General features: G+C 39.3%; 1 non-coding gene across 1 annotated transcript; it reads left to right on the forward strand.

The window, feature by feature from the left end:
- The first annotated feature begins 1,611 nt into the window (after positions 1-1,611).
- LOC140175950 (small nucleolar RNA R71) lies at positions 1,612-1,715 on the forward strand. The gene has a single exon (XR_011867072.1). It is a non-coding gene; the product is annotated as a small nucleolar RNA R71 (small nucleolar RNA).
- Positions 1,716-20,072: the final 18,357 nt, after the last annotated feature.

The following is a 20,072-nucleotide window of genomic DNA, read 5'->3' on the forward strand; positions in this document are numbered from 1 at the left end:
TTTGGTTGTGGCCTCACAACACCAAACGTAGAGTTTGACTGTGTGGGATCTTCTTGACTCTGAACTGAGAGAAGCTCTTCATGCTTACTCTCTTTTGTCACAGAGGGATGGCCATGTGCCTTAAACACAAGGTAGTCCCCATTCAATTGAAGGACTAACTCACCTCTGTTGACATCTATCACAGCTTCTACTGTGGCTAGGAAAGGTCTTCCAAGGATGATGCTATCATCCTCTTCTTTCCTAGTGTCTAGGATTATGAAATCAGCAGGGATGTAAAGGCCTTCAACCTTTACTAACACGTCCTCTACTATTCCATAAGCTTGTCTCAATGACTTATCTGCCAATTGTAATGAGAACAAGGCAGGTTGTACCTCAATGATCCCCAGCTTCTCCATTACAGAGAGTGGCATAAGATTTATCCCTGACCCCAGATCACATAGAGCTTTTTCAAAGCTCATGGTGCCTATGGTACAAGGTATTAGGAACTTGCCAGGATCTTGTTTCTTTTGAGGTAGAGTTTTCTGAATCCAAGTATCTAGTTCACTAATGAGCAAGCGAGGTTCACCTTCCCAAGTCTCATTACCAAACAACTTGGCATTCAGCTTCATGATGGCTCCTAAGTATTGAGCAATTTGCTCTCCAGTCACATCCTCATCCTCTTCAGAGGAAGAATATTCTTTAGAGCTCATGAATGGCAGAAGGAGATTTAATGGAACCTCTATGGTCTCTATAGGAGCCTCAGATTCCTCTGGATCCTTAATAGGAAACTCCTTCTTGCTTGAAGGACGTCCCAGGAGGTCTTCCTCACTAGGATTTTCGTCCTCCTCCTCCCTTGTGCATTCGGCGACTTTGATCACATCAATGGCCTTGCACTCTCCTTTTGGATTCTCTTCTGTATTGCTTGGGAGAATACTGGGAGGAGTTTCAATAACTTTCTTACTCAGCTGGCCCACTTGTGCCTCCAGATTTCTAATGGAGGATCTTGTTTCATTCATGAAACTGAAAGTGGCATTTGACAGATCAGAGACTATATTGGCTAAATTAGAAGTGTTTTGTTCAGAATTCTCTGTCTGTTGCTGAGAAGATGATGGATATGGCTTACTATTGCTCAGCCTATTGCGTCCACCATTGTTAAAGCCTTGTTGAGGCTTTTGTTGATCCTTCCAGGAGAAATTTGGATGATTTCTCCATGATGGATTATAGGTGTTTCCATAAGGTTCACCCATATAATTAACCTCTGCCATGGCAGGGTTCTCAGGATCATAAGCTTCTTCAGAAGCTTCCTCTCTAGTACTGTTGGATGCATGTTGCAATCCATTCAGATTTTGAGAGATTATGTTGACTTGTTGAGTCAACATTTTGTTCTGAGCCAGTATGGCATTCAGAGCATCAATTTCAAGAACTCCTTTCTTCTGAGGTATCCCATTATTCACGGAATTCCTCTCAGAGGTATACATGAATTGGTTGTTTGCAACCATGTCAATGAGTTCTTGAGCCTCTTCAGGCGTTTTCTTCAGGTGAATAGATCCACCTGCAGAATGGTCCAATGACATTTTTGAAAATTCAGAGAGACCATAATAGAATATATCTAATAGGGTCCATTCTGAAAACATGTCAGATGGACATCTTTTGGTCAACTGCTTATATCTTTCCCAAGCTTCATAGAGGGATTCACCATCTTTTTGTTTGAAGGTTTGAACATCCACTCTCAGCTTGCTCAGCTTTTGAAGAGGAAAGAATTTATCCAAGAAGGCAGTGACCAGCTTATCCCAGGAGTCCAGGCTATCCTTAGGTTGTGAATCCAACCATATTCTAGCTCTGTCTCTTACAGCAAAAGGGAAAAGCATGAGTCTGTAGACTTCAGGATTAACTCCATTCGTCTTTACAGTCTCACATATCTGCAAGAACTCAGTTAAAAACTGATAGGGATCTTCAGATGGAAGTCCATAAAACTTGCAGTTTTGTTGCATTAATGCAACTAGTTGAGGCTTAAGCTCAAAGTTATTGGCTCCAATGGCAGGAATGGAGATGCTTCTTCCATCAAACTTGGATGTTGGCTTTGTGAAGTCACCAAGCATTCTCCTTGCATTATTATTATTATTTTCGGCTGCCATGTCCTTCTCTTGTTCGAAAATTTCTGAAAGGTTGTTTCTGGATTGTTGTAATTTAGCTTCTCTTAATTTTCTCTTCAGAGTCCTTTCAGGTTCTAGATCAACTTCAACAAGAGTGTCTTTTTCCCTGTTCCTGCTCATATGAAAGAGAAGAAAACAAGAAAAGAAAGAGGAATCCTCTATGTCACAGTATAGAGATTCCCTTATGTTAGTAAAAGAAGAAAGGGGTATAAGCAAGAAGAAGGATGGATTCGGATTTTTGGATGAAGAGAGGTGAAGAGAAGTGTTAGTAAATAATTAATTAAATAGAAGAAGAGAAGAGAAGAGAAATTCGAAAATAATTTTTGAAAAAGAGGTTAGTAATTTTCGAAAATCAAAGACAAAATATAATTAAAATTAAAATTTAAAACAAAAAAGAATTTTTGAAAAAAGAGAGAGGTATTTTCGAAAATTAGAGAGGGACTAGTAGTTAGGTGGTTTTGAAAAAGATAAGAAACAAACACAAAGTTAGTTAGTTGATTGAAAAAGATTTGAAATCAAATTTTTTTTGACTGCTTTTTCTTGCTTCAAGAATCAATTTCATGATTTTTCAGATCATCAATAATATTTTTCGTGTTCCTCATTCTTTCAGGAGCCAATATTCATCAAATTCAAAGTACAAATTATGCACTGCTAAAGCATTCATTCAGAGAACAAAAAGTATTGCCACCACATATAATAAGAATCTGAGCTTCATTTCAAACTCTAAAATATTATTACTTCTTAATTTCTGTTAAAACCTATTTCATTTATCTAGTTGCTTGAGGACAAGCAACAGTTTAAGTTTGGTGTTGTGATGAGCGGATATTTTATACGCTTTTTGGGAGTAATTTCATGTAGATTTTAGCATGTTTCAGTTAGTTTTTAGTAGAATAATATTAGTTTTTAGGCAAAAATCATATTTCTGGACTTTACTATGAGTGTGTGTATTTTTCTGTGATTTCAGGTATTTTCTGGCTGAAATTGAGGGAGTTGAGCAAAAATCTGACTTAGGCTGAAAAAGAACTGCTGATGCTGTTGGATCCTGACCTCCCTGCACTCGGAATGGATTTTCTGGAGCTACAGGAGTCCAATTGGCGCGCTCTCAACGGCGTTGGAAAGTAGACATCTAGGGCTTTCCAGAAATATATAATAGTCCATACTTTGCGCGAAGATAGATGACGTAACTTGGCGTTGAACGCCAAGTTCATGCTGCTGTCTGGAGTTAAACGCCAGAAAAACGTCATGATCCGGAGTTGAACGCCCAAAACACGTCATAACCTGGAGTTTAACGCCAAGAAAGGCCTCTACTCGTGGATAGCTTTAGTCTCAGCCCCAGCACACACCAAGTGGGCCCCAGAAGTGGATTTCTGCACCAATTATCTTAGTTTACTCATTTTCTGTAAACCTAGGTTACTAGTTTACTATTTAAACAACTTTTAGAGACTTATCTTGTACCTCATGACATTTTCAGATCTGAATTACATACTTTTTGACGGCATGAGTCTCTAAACTCCATTGTTGGGGGTGAGGAGCTCTGCAGCGTCTCGATGATTTAATACAATTCCTTTGTTTTCCATTCAAACACGCTTGTTCTTATCTAAGATGTTCATTTGCGCTTAATTATGGAGAAGGTGATGATTCGTGACACTCATCACCTTCCTCAATCCATGAACGTGTGCCTGACAACCACCTCCGTTCTACATCAGATTGAATGAATATCTCTTAGATTCCTTAATCAGAATCTTCGTGGTATAAGCCGGATTGATGGCGGCATTCATGAGAATCCGGAAAGTCTAAACCTTGTCTGTGGTATTCCGAGTAGGATTCTGGGATTGAATGACTGTGACGAGCTTCAAACTCCTGAAGGCTGGGTGTTAGTGACAGACGCAAAAGAATCAATGGATTCTATTCCAACCTGATTGAGAACCAACAGATGATTAGCCGTGCTGTGACAGAGCATAGGAACGTTTTCACTGAGAGGATGGGAAGTAGCCATTGACAACGGTGACACCCTACATAGAGCTTGCCATGGAAGGAACCTTGCGTGTGGAGAAGGATTTCAAGGAAGAGTTGAAGTCAGAGGACAAAGCATCTCCAAAACTCCAACATATTTCTCATTACTGCACAACAAGTAACGCTATTATTCTCTTTTATTCGTCCAACAATTTTAAATACTTTGACTTCTTAAAATTAAATCCAGATAACTTCATTGACCTCCTGACTAAGATTAATAAAATAAATATTGATTGCTTCAAACCAATAATCTCCGTGGGATCGACCCTTACTCACGTAAGGTATTACTTGGACGACCCAGTGCACTTGCTGGTTAGTTGTGCGAATCACAAATTCGTGCACCAAGTTTTTGGCGCCGTTGCCGGGGATTGTTCGAGTTTGAACAACTAAAGGTTTATTTTATTTCTTAGATTAGGAAGATTTTGGTAATTGGGTCAGAGTCTTTTATTTTCTTTTCAAAAATGTTATTTTTCTTTATTAATTTTTAATTTCTCTTTGAGTCTAGTGTCTTATTTTAGGTTTGGTGTCAATTTCATATTTTGTATTTTCTATTTAAAATTTTCGTATTAGTGTCTGTGTTCTTCATTGATCTTCAAGTTGTTCTTGTTTATTTTGCTTGTTTGATCTTGAGTTTTTCTTGTTTTGTGTCTTTTCTTGTTTTTCTTGTGCTTTTTCAAAACAGTAACTTTCAAAAATTTTTACTTATATCCATAAATATAATACACTTTTAAAATCAACTCTAAAGTTGCTGCCCATTTTGCTGGAGCTTTAGTAGTTGTTCTTGATAATTGGGTATACCCTTTGGAACCTTTTTCAAAAATAATTTTTCTGGGATTGAATGACTGTGACGAGCTTCAAACTCCTGAAGGCTGAGCGTTAGTGACAGACGCAAAAGAATCAATGGATTCTATTCCAACCTGATTGAGAACCGACAGATGATTAGCCGTGCTATGACAGAGCATAGGAACGTTTTCACTGAGAGGATGGGAAGTAGCCATTGACAACGGTGACACCCTACATAGAGCTTGCCATGGAATGAACCTTGCATGTGGAAAAGGATTTCAAGGAAGAGTTGAAGTTCAGAGGACAAAATATCTCCAAAACTCCAACATATTTCTCATTACTGCACAACAAGTAACGCTTTTATTCTCCATTATTAAAGTAATAATTATTTATTTTATACCCTTTTCTTTATTAAAATACGAGGCTAAAGAATCCTATTGGTATCCTGACTAAGACAAATAAAATAAACACAGCTTGCTTCAATCCAACAATCTCCGTGGGATTCGACCCTTACTCACGTAAGGTATTACTTGGACGACCCAGTGCACTTGCTGGTTAGTTGTGCGGATTACAAAATTTATTGATGAAGGTAGGTGGGGTTTATGGATGAGTGTCACGAATTTGGTGCACTGGGTACCAAGTGCACTGGGTCGTCCAAGTAATACCTTACGTGAGTAAGGGTCGATCCCACGGAGATTATTAGTTTGAAGCAATCAATGTTTATTTTATTAATCTTAGTCAGGAGGCCAATGAAGTTATTTGGATTTAATTTTAAGAAGTCAAAGTATTTAAAATTGTAAGAAAAATAAGAGAGAATCAAAGCGTTACTTAGTGTGCAGTAATGAGAAACATGTTGGAGTTTTGGAGATGCTTTGTCCTTTGAATTTCTACTTTTCCTTGAAGTCCTCTTCCCACACGCAGGGTTCCTTCCATGGCAAGCTCTATGTAGGGTGTCACCGTTGTCAATGGCTACCTCCCATCCTCTCAGTGAAAATGTTCCTATGCTCTGTCACAGCACGGCTAATCATCTGTCGGTTCTCAATCAGGTTGGAATAGAATCCATTGATTCTTTTGCGTCTGTCACTAACGCCCAGCCTTCAGGAGTTTGAAGCTCGTCACAGTCATTCAATCCCAGAATCCTACTCGGAATACCACAGACAAGGTTTAGACTTTCCGGATTCTCATGAATGCCACCATCAATCCGGCTTATACCACGAAGATCCTGATTAAGGAATCTAAGAGATACTCATTCAATCTGATGTAGAACGGAGGTGGTTGTCAGGCACACGTTCATGGATTGAGGAAGGTGATGATTGTCACGGATCATCACCTTCTCCATAATTAAGCGCGAATGAACATCTTAGATAAGAACAAGCGTGTTTGAATGGAAAACAAAGGAATTGTATTAAATCATCGAGACGCTGCAGAGCTCCTCACCCCCAACAATGGAGTTTAGAGACTCATGCCATCACAAAGTATGTAATTCAGATCTGAAAATGTCATGAGGTACAAAATAAGTCTCTAAAAGTTGTTTAAATAGTAAACTAGTAACCTAGGTTTACAGAAAATGAGTAAACTAAGATAATTGGTGCAGAAATCCACTTCTGGGGCCCACTTGGTGTGTGCTGGGGCTGAGACTAAAGCTATCCACGAGTAGAGGCCTTTCTTGGCGTTAAACTCCAGGTTATGACGTGTTTTGGGCGTTCAACTCCGGATCATGACGTTTTTCTGGCGTTTAACTCCAGACAGCAGCATGAACTTGGCGTTCAACGCCAAGTTACGTCGTCTATCTTCGCGCAAAGTATGGACTATTATATATTGCTGGAAAGCCCTGGATGTCTACTTTCCAACGCCGTTGAGAGCGCGCCAATTGGACTCCTGTAGCTCCAGAAAATCCATTCCGAGTGCAGGGAGGTCAGGATCCAACAGCATCAGCAGTCCTTTTTCAGCCTAAGTCAGATTTTTGCTCAACTCCCTCAATTTCAGCCAGAAAATACCTGAAATCACAGAAAAATACACACACTCATAGTAAAGTCCAGAAATATGATTTTTGCCTAAAAACTAATATTATTCTACTAAAAACTAACTGAAACATGCTAAAATCTACATGAAATTACTCCCAAAAAGCGTATAAAATATCCGCTCATCACAACACCAAACTTAAACTGTTGCTTGTCCTCAAGCAACTAGATAAATAAAATAGGTTTTAATAGAAATTAAGAAGTAATAATATTTTAGAGTTTTAAATGAAGCTCAGATTCTTATTAGATGAGCGGGGCTTGTAGCTTTTTGTCTCTGAACAGTTTTGGCATCTCCCTGTATCTTTTGAATTTCAGAATGATTGGCATCCTTAGGAACTCAGAATTCAGATAGTATTATTGAATCTCCTAGTGTAGTATGTTGATTCTTGAACACAGTTATTTTATGAGTCTTGGCCGTGGCCCTAAGCACCTTGTTTTCCAGTATTACCACCAGATACATAAATGCCACAGACACATGACTAGGTGAACCTTTTCAGATTGTGACTTAGCTTTGCTAAAGTCCCCAGTCAGAGGTATCCAGAGCTCTTAAGCACACTCTGTTTGCCTTGGATCACGACTTTAACCACTCAGTCTCAAGTTTGTAACTTGAACCTGCATGTCACAAGCACATGGTTAGGGACAGCTTGGTTTAGCCGCTTAGGCCTGGATTTTATTTCCTTGGGCCCTCCTATCCATTGATGCTCAAAGCCTTGGATCCTTTTTACTCTTGCCTAGGGCTCATGGCTTTTTCTATTGCTCCTTCTTCTTTTTTTTTTTTACTGCTTTTTCTTGCTTCAAGAATCAATTTCATGATTTTTCAGATCATCAATAATATTTTTCGTGTTCCTCATTCTTTCAGGAGCCAATATTCATCAAATTCAAAGTACAAATTATGCACTGTTCAAGCATTCATTCAGAGAACAAAAAGTATTGCCACCACATATAATTAATTATAATTTTTATTATTGAGAACTCGAAAAATATAGATTACTTCTTTATTCTAAAAAAAATCTACTACTTTATTTATGCCTGATGATGATAAGAAAAATAAATTATAGCTTAATTGGAAATAAAATCAAAATAGACATACTAATTACTATTAAATATCTCCTAAGGTGAATTTCTATAATAATACTATCACTAAGCTAAAGCAGAAAAATTGGAACTCAGCAACCTGTTGTTTTGAGGAGTAGGTGTTCCTCTAATCTGTGGGGTGCTGTTCAAGGATTAATTTTTGGCGCTTCAGCTCCCTTAGATCACGCCCTTGCTCTTCCTGTTCCTTGAGCAGTTTGCAAAGCATGCTACTTTGATTATTCTGTTCTTCCTTTATTTGATCCATAGCTTCTTGTAATTTGGAAATAGAAGCCTCAAGATGTTCCCAATATTCGAATTGAGGCAGTTCTGGGAGGGCTTCTTGTGCTCTCCTTTTGGTTGAATCATCTTGTTGCTGTTGTCTGACCATTGATATTCCAGTAATGGGCTTTTCAATTAGGATATATTCAGTTATTCCCATCTTTACTCCAGCATCTTTGCAGAGCATAGAGATTAGGCTTGAATAGGCCAATCTGGCGTCCTTAGAATTCCTGTTTGCTATTTTGTATAGCTCACATGAGATCAGCTGATGGACTTCCACTTCTTTTCCCAACATGATGCAGTGAATCATTACTGCTCTTTTAATAGTGACTTCAGAACGGTTGCTGGTGGGCAATATGGAACGCCCTATGAAGTCTAGCCAACCTCTGGCTACTGGTTTTAGATCTTCCCTTTTGAGTTGAACTGGGACGCCAGTCTTGCTGGTGGTCCACTTGGCTCCAGGGATGCATATATCCTCCAGAACTTTGTCCAGCCCTTTATTGACCCTCATCCTCCTCCTATTAAAGGAGTCTGGGTCATCTTTCAGTTGGGGAAGCTTAAATATCTCCCTGATCTTGTCAGAATTGGTATGAATGATCTTTCCCCTGACTACAGTCCGATGGTCAAAGAGAGCGGCTCCAATTATTCTTTGCCTTTCTGTCTGCCATAGATTAGCATAAAATTCCTGAACCATGTTCCTTCCCACTTTCGTTTCAGGATTGGCCAGAATTTCCCAATTCCTGTTTCGAATTTGCTCTTGGATCTCCGGATATTCATCTTCTTTCAGATCAAATCTGACTTCCGGGATCACTGATCTGTGACTCATTATCTTGTAGTAATGGTCTGAATGTTCTTTAGTTAAGAACTTCCCTTGATTCCAAAGTGGCTTTGGAGTGTTTTCTTTCTTGCCTCTTGGGTTGGGTTGTTTTCCTTTAGGAGCCATGATCTTTAGTGGGTATGTTTTTGTGATCACGGATAAAACACACCAAACTTAGAGCTTTGCTTGTCCTCAAGCAAAAGAGAAGAAAGAAGAGGGATAGAAGGAGAGAAAGTGTTGGATGGTGATGAGGAGGAGGCGCCGAACTCAAAATATAGGGAGGGGGGAGGGTAATTTTCGAAAATAAGAAAGAGATAAGATAGAAAATATGATTTATAAAAGATAGATATGATAAGAAAAAGATATAGTTTAAAAAGAGAAAGATATGAATGACAATTTAAAAGATAAATCTGAAATTTTTAATTTTGAAAAAGATTTTAAAAAGATAATTGAGTTTTGAAAACAAACTTAAAAGAGTTGGATTGGATTGGAAAACCATTTGTTTTTTTGGATTAAGATATATTTAAAATTTTTGAAACATGGAATTTTAGAAATCAGGGTTTTTAGAACACTAACTTGATATGATGGATAACAATTTGGAATATGTTTATATAAGAAATCATGAATTGAAACATAAAAATTTAGAAAAAATAGGATTAAAAACGAATTTTTACCTCCTCCCACCATCCTGGCGTTAAACGCCCAAACGATGCATGTTTTGGGCGTTTAACGCCCAATTGTTGCTTCTCCTGGGCGTTCAACGCCCAGCTGATGCTTCTTTCTGGCGTTGAACGCCAGGAAGTCCTTTGTCACTGGGCGTTTTTCTGAACACCCAGGATGCTAGCAGACTGGCGTTAAACGCCCAGAAGGTGCTTCTTTCTGGCGTTTAACGCCCAGAAGATGCTCCTTTCTGGCGTTTAACGCCCAGATGGCTACCCTTACTGGCGTTAAACACCCAGTGGGTGCTTCTTTTGGGCGTTCAACGCCCAAATTGTTTCTTACTGGCTTTCTCACGCCAGTGAGCTTCTAATTTTCCCTGTAACTCTGTGACTTCAACCAATTGCTATTTCACCTTTGAAGATACTTGGACTCATACCTGTAAAGAAAAGAAAATTTATTTTAATTAGTAAATAAACTTTGTAAATGGCTGGGTTGCCTCCCAGCAAGCGCTTCTTTATTGTCTTTAGCTGGACTACCACTGAGCTCTAATCAAGTCTCAGTTTTGAGCATTCTTGCTCGAAGTTGCCTTCAAGATAATGTTTAACTCTCTGTCCATTAACAATGAACTTTTTGTTAGATTCATTATCCTGAAGCTCTACGTATCCATATGGTGACACACTTGTAATTACATATGGACCTCTCCACCGGGATTTTAATTTCCCAGGGAATAATTTGAGCCTAGAATTGAATAGCAGAACTTTCTGCCCTGGCTCAAAGACTCTGGATGATAATTTCTTATCATGCCATCTTTTAGCTTTCTCCTTGTAAATTTTTGCATTCTCGAAAGCATTGAGTCTAAATTCCTCTAGCTCATTTAACTGGAGCAATCGTTTTTCTCCAGCTAACTTGGCATCAAGGTTTAGGAATCTGGTTGCCCAATAGGCCTTGTGTTCCAGTTCCACTGGCAAGTGACATGCCTTTCCATACACATGCTGATATGGAGAGGTCCCTATAGGGGTCTTAAATGCTGTTTTGTATGCCCACAGAGCATCATCTAAGCTTCTTGCCCAATCCTTTCTACGGTTAATTACAGTCCGATCCAGGATTCTTTTAAGTTCTCTATTTGAGACTTCAGCTTGCCCATTAGTTTGTGGGTGATATGGAGTAGCTACCCTGTGGCTAACTCCATAACGTACCAGAGCAGAGTAAAGCTGTTTATTGCAGAAATGAGTGCCCCCATCACTGATTAATACTCTAGGGATACCAAATCTGCTGAAGATATATTTCTGGAGGAATTTTAACACTGTTTTAGTGTCATTAGTGGGTGTTGCAATAGCCTCCACCCATTTGGATACATAATCCACTGCCACCAGCATATAAGTGTTTGAGTATGATGGTGGGAAAGGTCCCATGAAGTCAATGCCCCATACATCAAACAACTCAATCTCCAAGATCCCTTGTTGAGGCATGGCATAACTGTGAGGTAGATTGCCAGATCTTTGGCAACTGTCACAATTAAGCACAAACGCTCGGGAGTCTTTATAGAGAGTAGGCCAGTAGAAGCCACTTTGGAGGATTCTTGTGGCTGTTCGTTCACTTCCAAAATGTCCTCCATACTGTGATCCATGGCAATGCCAAAGGATCTTCTGTGCTTCTTCTTTAGGCACATATCTACGGATAACTCCGTCTGCACATCTCTTAAAGAGATATGGTTCATCCCAAATATAATACTTTGCATCTGTGATTAATTTCTTTGATTGCACGCTACTGTACTCTTTGGGTATGAATCTCACTGCCTTGTAGTTTGCAATGTCTGCAAACCATGGCACTTCCTGGATGGCAAAGAGTTGCTCATCCGGAAAAGTTTCAGAGATCTCAGTGAGAGGGAGGGACGCCCCTTCTACTGGTTCTATTCGGGACAGGTGATCTGCTACTTGATTTTCTGTCCCATTTCTGTCTCTTATTTCTATATCAAACTCTTGCAGAAGCAACACCCATTTGATGAGTCTGGGTTTTGAATCCTGCTTTGTGAGTAGATATTTAAGAGCAGCATGATCAGTGTACACAATCACTTTTGATCCTACTAAATAGGATCTGAATTTGTCAATGGCGTAAACCACTGCAAGTAGCTCTTTTTCTGTGGTTGTGTAATTCTTCTGTGCATCATTTAGAACACGGCTAGCATAATAAATGACGTGCAGAAGCTTGTCATGCCTTTGTCCTAACACTGCACCAATGGCATGGTCACTGGCATCACACATCAATTCAAATGGTAATGTCCAGTCTGGTGCAGAGATAATTGGTGCTGTAACCAATTTAGCTTTCAGAGTCTCAAATGCCTGCAGACACTCTTTATCAAAGATAAATGGTGTGTCAGCAGCTAGCAGGTTGCTCAGAGGTTTGGCGATTTTTCAAAAATCCTTTATAAACCTCCTATAGAATCCTGCATGCCCCAGAAAGCTTCTGATTGCCTTAACATTAGCAGGTGATGGCAATTTTTCAATTACTTCTACCTTAGCTTGGTCCACCTCTATTCCCTTGTTCGAAATTTTGTGGCCAAGGACAATTCCTTCGGTCACCATAAAGTGACATTTTTCCCAGTTTAAAACCAGGTTAGTCTCTTGGCATCTTTTCAGAACAAGTGCTAAATGGTTAAGGCAGGAGCTGAATGAGTCTCCAAATACTGAAAAGTCATCCATGAAGACTTCCAGGAATTTTTCCACCATATCAGAGAAAATTGAGAGCATGCACCTCTGAAAGGTTGCAGGTGCATTGCACAGGCCAAATGGCATCCTTCTGTATGCAAATACTCCAGATGGGCATGTGAATGCCGTTTTCTCCTGATCCTGGGGATCTACTGCAATTTGATTATAACCTGAATATCCATCCAGGAAGCAGTAGTATTCATGACCTGCTAGTCTTTCTAGCATCTGGTCTATGAATGGTAAAGGAAAATGATCCTTTCTGGTGGCTGTATTGAGCCTTCTATAATCAATGCACATACGCCACCCTGTAACTGTTCTTGTAGGAACCAGTTCATTTTTTTCATTATGAACCACTGTCATGCCCCCTTTCTTAGGGACGACTTGGACAGGGCTCACCCAGGGGCTGTCAGAAATAGGATAAATAATCCCAGCCTCTAGTAATTTAGTGACCTCTTTCTGCACCACTTCTTTCATAGCTGGATTCAGCCGCCTTTGTGGTTGAACCACTGGCTTGGCGTCATCTTCCAGTAAGATCTTGTGCATGCATCTGGCTGGGCTAATGCCCTTAAGATCACTGATGGACCACCCAAGAGCTGTCTTGTGTGTCCTTAGCACTTGAATTAGTGCTTCCTCTTCCTGTGGCTCTAAGGTAGAGCTTATGATTACAGGAAAGGTATCACCTTCTCCCAGGAATGCATATTTTAGGCATGGTGGTAATGGTTTGAGCTCGGGTTTTGGAGGTTTCTCCTCTTCCTGAGGGATTTTCAGAGGTTCTACTATTCTCTCTGATTCCTCCAGATCAGGCTGAACATCTTTAAAGATGTCATCTAGCTCTGATTCGAGACTCTCAGCCATATTGACCTCTCTTACCAGAGAGTCAATAATATCAACACTCATGCAGTCATTTGGGTTGTCTGGATGTTGCATGGCTTTGACAACATTCAATTTGAACTCCTCCTCATTGACTCTCAAGGTTACTTCCCCTTTTTGGACATCAATGAGGGTTCGGCCAGTTGCTAGGAAAGGTCTCCCTAGAATGAGAGTTGCACTCTTGTGATTCGCCAAAAACTTGGTGGACGAAATTGTGATTGCCCTCTTTGTATTTGCATGAGATTTATTTAATGGCTCTTTGGCATATGTGATCACAGGATTCAAAATACAATCCAGGATATCTAATACAATAGATAAATGTTCTATTTATAATAAACTAGCTCCTAGGGTTTACATGAGTAAGTAATTGATGCATAAATCCACTTCCGGGGCCCACTTGGTGTATACTTGGGCTGAGCTTGATTAATCCACGAGCTGAGGCTTCTCTTGGAGTTGAACTCTGAGTTATGACGTGTTTTGGGCGTTCAACTCCGGATCATGACGTTTTTCTGGCGTTTAACTCCAGACAGCAGCATGAACTTGGCGTTCAACGCCAAGTTACGTCGTCTTTCTTCGAATAAAGCATGGACTATTATTTATGGATGGAAAGCTCTGGATGTCTACTTTCTAACGCCATTGAGAGCGCGCCAATTGGAGTTCTGTAGCTCCAGAAAATCTATTTTGAGTGCAGGGAGGTCAGATTCCAACAGCATCAGTAGTACTTTTGTCAGCCTTTTTTAGAGTTTTGCTCAAGTCCCTCAATTTCAGCCAGAATTTACCTGAAATCACAGAAAAACACACAAACTCATAGTAAAGTCCAGAAATGTGAATTTAACATAAAAACTAATGAAAACATCCCTAAAAGTAGCTCAAACTTACTAAAAACTATCTAAAAACAATGCCAAAAAGCGTATAAATTATCCGCTCATCACAACACCAAACTTAAATTGTTGCTTGTCCCCAAGCAACTGAAAATCAAATAGGATAAAAGAAGAGAATATACTATAAATTCCAGAATATCAATGAATATTAATTTAATTAGATGAGCGGGACTTGTAGCTTTTTGCTTCTGAACAGTTTTGGCATCTCACTTTTTCCTTTGTAGTTTAGAGTGATTGGCGTCTCTGGGAACTTAGAATGTGTTATTGACTTTCCTAGTTAAGCATGTTGATTCTTGAACACAGCTACTTATGAGTCTTGGCCGTGGCCCTAAGCACTTTGTTTTCCAGTATTACCACCGGATACATAAATGCCACAGACACATAACTGGGTGAACCTTTTCAGATTGTGACTCAGCTTTGCTAGAGTCCCCAGTTAGTGGTGTCCAGAGCTCTTAAGCACACTCTTTTGCTTTGGATCACGACTTTAACCACTCAGTCTCAAGCTTTTCACTTGGACCTTCATGACACAAGCACATGGTTAGGGACAGCTTGATTTAGCCGCTTAGGCCTGGATTTAATTTGCTTGGGCCCTCCTATCCATTGATGCTCAAAGCCTTGGATCCTTTTTACCCTTGCCTTTTGGTTTTAAGGGCTATTGGCTTTTTCTACTGCTCCTTCTTTTTCTTTCTATTTTTTTTCGCCATTTTTTTTTCGCAAGCTTCCTTTTTCACTGCTTTTTCTTGCTTCAAAAATCAATTTCATGATTTTTCAGATCATCAATAACATTTCTCTTTGTTCATCATTCTTTCAAGAGCCAACAATTTTAACACTCATAAAAAACAAGATCAAAAATATGCACTGTTCAATCATTCATTCAGAAAACAAAAAGTATTGTCACCACATTAATATAATTAAATTAAATTCAAGGATAAATTTGAAATTCATGTACCTCTTGTTCTTTTGAATTAAAACATTTTTCTTTTAAGAGAGGTGAAGGATTAATGGATTTTATTCATAGCTTTAAGGCATGGTTACATACTAATGATCATGAAGTAAAGACACAAAACATAGATAGACACAATACTTAAAAACCGAAAACAGAAAGAAATAAAGAACAAGGAATGAATCCACCTCTAGTGGCGTCTTCTTCTTGAAGGACCAATGATGTTCTTCAGCTCTTCTATGTCCCTTCCTTGCCTTTGTTGCTCCTCCCTCATTGCTCTTTGATCTTCTCTTATTTCTTGGAGAATGATGGAGTGCTCATGATGTTCCACCCTTAATTGTTCCACATTGTGGCTCAAATCTTCTAAGGAGGTGTTGAGTTGCTCCCAATAGTTGTTGGGAGGAAAGTGCATTCCTTGAGGCATCTCAGGAATTTGTTGATGATGAGCTTCCTCATGCACTTCTTGAGGGCCGTGAGGAGCTTCTCTTGCTTGCTCCATCCTTTTCTTGGTGATGGGCTTGTCTTCTTCAATGGGGGTATCTCCTTCTATGATGACTCCAGCTGAGTAACACAGATGGCAAATAAGGTGAGGAAAGGCTATCCTTGCCATGGTGGAGGACTTATCGGCTATTTTGTAGAGTTCATTGGAGATGACCTCATGAACTTCTACTTCCTCTCCAATCATGATGCTGTGAATCATGATGGCCCGATCCACAGTAACTTCAGATCGGTTGCTAGTAGGAATGATGGATCTTTGGATGAACTCCAACCATCATCTAGCCACAGGCTTGAGATCCAGTCTTCAAGAGCCAACAATTTTAACACTCATAAACAACAATATCAAAAGACATATGCACTGTTCAATCATTCATTCAGAAAACAAAAGTATTGTCACCACATCAATATAATTAAATTAAATTCAAGAGTGATGAGCGGATAATTTGTATACTTTTTGGCATTGTTTTTAGTATGTTTTTGGTATGATCTAGTTAGATTTTAGTATATTTTTATTAGTTTTTAGTTAAAATTCACTTTTCTGGACTTTACTATGAGTTTGTGTTTTTTTCTGTGATTTCAGGTATTTTCTGGCTGAAATTGAGGGACCTGAGCAAAAATCTGATTCAGAGACCAAAAAGGACTACAGATGCTGTTGGATTCTGACCTCCCTGCACTCGAAGTGGATTTTCTGGAGCTACAGAAGCCCAATTGGTGCGCTCTTAACGGCGTTGGAAGGTAGACATCCTGGGCTTTCCAGCAATATATGATAGTCCATACTTTGCCCAAGATTTGATGGCCCAAACCGGCGTTCAAAGTCACCTCAAGAAATCCCAGCGTTAAACGCTGGAACTGGCATCCAAATGGGAGTTAAACGCCCAAACTGGCACTAAAGCTGGCGTTTAACTCCAAGAAGAGTCTCTACACGAAAATGCTTCATTGCTCAGCCCAAGCACACACCAAGTGGACCCGGAAGAGGATTTTTATGTCATTTACTCATTTCTGTACACCTTAGGCTACTAGTTTTCTATAAGTAGGACCTTTGACTATTGTATTAGAAATCTTTTGATCACTTTAGATCTCTAGATCATCTTTGGACATTTTAGTTCTTAGATCATTGGGAGGCTGGCCATTCGGCCATGCCTAGACCTTATGCTTATGTATTTTCAACGGTGGAGCTTCTACACATCATAGATTAAGGTGTGGAGCTCTGCTGTACCTCAAGTATTAATGCAATTACTATTGTTCTTCCATTCAATTCCGCTTGTTCTTTATCCAAGATATCACTCGTTCTTCAACTTAATGAAGGTGATGATTGTCACGAATCATCACCATTCTCACCCATGAACAAAGTGACTGACAACCACTCTTGTTCTACAAGCGTTCAAGGCTCTAGTGAATATCTCTTGGATTCCTGATTGCACGATGCATGGTTGATCGCCTGACAACCGAGTGCTCGCCTGACAAACGAGCCAGCCATTCCGTGAGATCAGAGTCTTCGTGGTATAGGCGAGAACTGATGGCAGCATTCAAGAGAATCCGGAAGGTCTAACCTTGTCTGTGGTATTCTGAGTAGGATTCAATGACTGAATGACTGTGACGTGCTTCAAACTCCTGAGGGCGGGGCGTTAGTGACAGACACAAAAGAATTACTGGATTCTATTCCGGCCTGATTGAGAACCGACAGATGAATTCCGCTATGCTGTGACAGAGCATATGCTATCGCTTTCACTGAGAGGATGGGAGGTAGCCACTGACAACGGTGAAACCCTTGCTTAAGCTTGCCATGGAAAGGAGTAAGAAGGATTGGATGAAGACAGTAAGAAAGCAGAGAGACGGAAGGGAAGGCATCTTCATGCGCTTATCTGAAGTTCCTACCAATGAATTACATAAGTATCTCTATCTTTACCTTTGTGTTATTTTCGTTCATCACCATATACATTTGAGTTTGCCTGACTAAGATTTACAAGATGACCATAGCTTGCTTCAATACTAACAATCTCCGTGGGATCGACCCTTACTCACGTAAGGTTTATTACTTGGACGACCCAGTGCACTTGCTGGTTAGTTGTGCGAAGTTGTGTAATGCCATGGTATTGAGCTACCACGTTTTTGGAGCCATTACCGGGGATTATGAGAGTTGTGAAAAAAGTATTGTTCACAATTTCGCCCACCAAGTTTTTGGCGCCGTTGCCGGGGATTGTTCAAGTTTTGAGCAAGCTTTTGGTAACATCAGTGCCAAGATCCGGCAGCAACATCAAGTTTTTGGTGTTACTGCCCGGGATTGTTCAGGCTGGACAACTAACGGTTCATCTTGTTGCTTAGATTAGGTATTTATTTTTTTCGAAATTCTTAAAGATGAATTCTAGAGTTTCATGATGATTTGTTGAAATCTGGCTGGCTGAGAAGCCATGTCTAATTTCATTGGACCGAGGTTTCAACTCATCACCACAAGAGCTTGTTGATTTCTTATCAATCTTGCTTTTGGAGCAGTGATCTGCTAAGGCTTGGCTGGCCTCTGGCCATGTCTAGTGTTTTGGACCGAAGCTTTCTTTGAAAGCTTGGCTGGCTGTGAAGCCATGTCTAATTCCTGGACCGGAGTCTTAGACTAACATTGCACTGATTCCTGGAATTCTCATTAAGAATTTTGATATCTTTTTCCACTTAATTTTCGAAAAAAACACAAAAAATTTTACAAAATTATAAAATCCAAAAATATTTCTTGTTTAAGTCTAGTGTCTCATCATAAGTTTGGTGTCAATTGCATGTATTCATGTGTCTAAGTGATCTTCAAGATGTTCTTGATGATTTACTTGCTCTGATCTTTGAAATTCTATTGACTTGATTGTTTTGTGTGTCTCATATGCATTTTCATTTTGTTAGTGTCAGCAGTATACAAACTGCTAAGTTTGGTGTCTTGCATGCATTGTTATTTGATTCTTGTTGCATTTTGGTTTGTCCTTATTATTAAAAATCCAAAAATATTTTTAATTTGTGTCTTTTCAAGTCAATAATACAGAGAATTGAAGATTCAGAACATACAGCAGAGGAATTGCACAAAAAAAAGCTGGGCGTTCAAAACGCCCAGTGAAGAAGGACAGACTGGCGTTTAAACGCCAGCCAGGGTACCTGGTTGGGCGTTTAACGCCCAAAAGGGTAGCATTTTGGGCGTTAAACGCCAGAATGTGCACCATTCTGGGCGTTTAACGCCAGGATGGCTAGAAGGGAAGATTTTGTTTTCAAATCAAATTTTTTCTAAGTTTTCAAAATCTTTTCAAAATCAAATCTTTTTCAAATCAATTTTCCAATCAAATCTTCTTCAAAACCAATTTCTTTCCATTTTTAAAGATACTTACTATCAATTAATGATTTGATTCAACATTTCAAGTATGTTACCTTTTCTGTTGAGAAAGGTTTAATGTTTGAATCATATCTTTTCTTGTTAGTCAAGTTTTTAATTTTCAAATCAAATCTTTTTAAAATGTTTTTCAAATCATATCTTCTCAATCACATTTTTTTTAAAATCAATCATATCTTCTTAACCACATCTTTTTCAAAATAGTTTTCAATCAAATCTTTTTGATTTCTAATTTCAAAATCTTTTTCAAAAATCACTTGATTTCTTTTCCATTTTCATTTTCGAAAATTAAGTAATGTTTTTCAAAAATGTTTTCAAAATTTTTCACTTAATTTTCGAAAATGACTTCCCTCCTTCTCACATCCTTCTATTTATGGACTAACACTATCCTTTAATGCAAAATTCGAACTCCATTCTCTCTGATAAGTTCGAATTTTCCACTTCTGTCTTCTACTCTTCTTTTCCTCTGACACCTAAAGGAATCTCTATACTGTGACATAGAGGATTCCACATTTTCTTGTTTTCTTCTCTTTCTTATGAGCAGGAGCAAAGACAAAGGCATTCTTGTTGAGGCTGATCCTGAACCTGAAAGGACCTTGAAGAGAAAGCTAAGAGAAGCCAAAGCACAACTCTCTTTAGAGCACCTGACCGAATTCTTCATGGAAGAAGAACAAATGGCAGCCGAAAACAACAACAATGCCAACAATGCAAGGAAGGTGCTGGGTGACTTTACTGCACCTACTCCCGACTTCTATGGGAGAAGCATCTCTATCCCTGCCATTGGAGCAAACAACTTTGAGCTTAAGCCTCAATTAGTTTCTCTAATGCAACAGAATTGCAAGTTCCATGGACTTCCACTGGAAGATCCCCATCAGTTTTTAGCTGAGTTCTTACAAATCTGTGACACAGTCAAGACTAATGGGGTTGACCCTGAGGTCTACAGACTGATGCTATTCCCTTTTGCTGTAAGAGACAGAGCTAGAGCATGGTTGGATTCTCAACCTAAAGAAAGCCTGGACTCTTGGGAAAAGCTAGTCAATG

The sequence above is a fragment of the Arachis hypogaea genome, chromosome 10 (assembly GCF_003086295.3).
Source record: "Arachis hypogaea cultivar Tifrunner chromosome 10, arahy.Tifrunner.gnm2.J5K5, whole genome shotgun sequence".
Classification (NCBI taxonomy): Eukaryota; Viridiplantae; Streptophyta; class Magnoliopsida; order Fabales; family Fabaceae; genus Arachis; species Arachis hypogaea.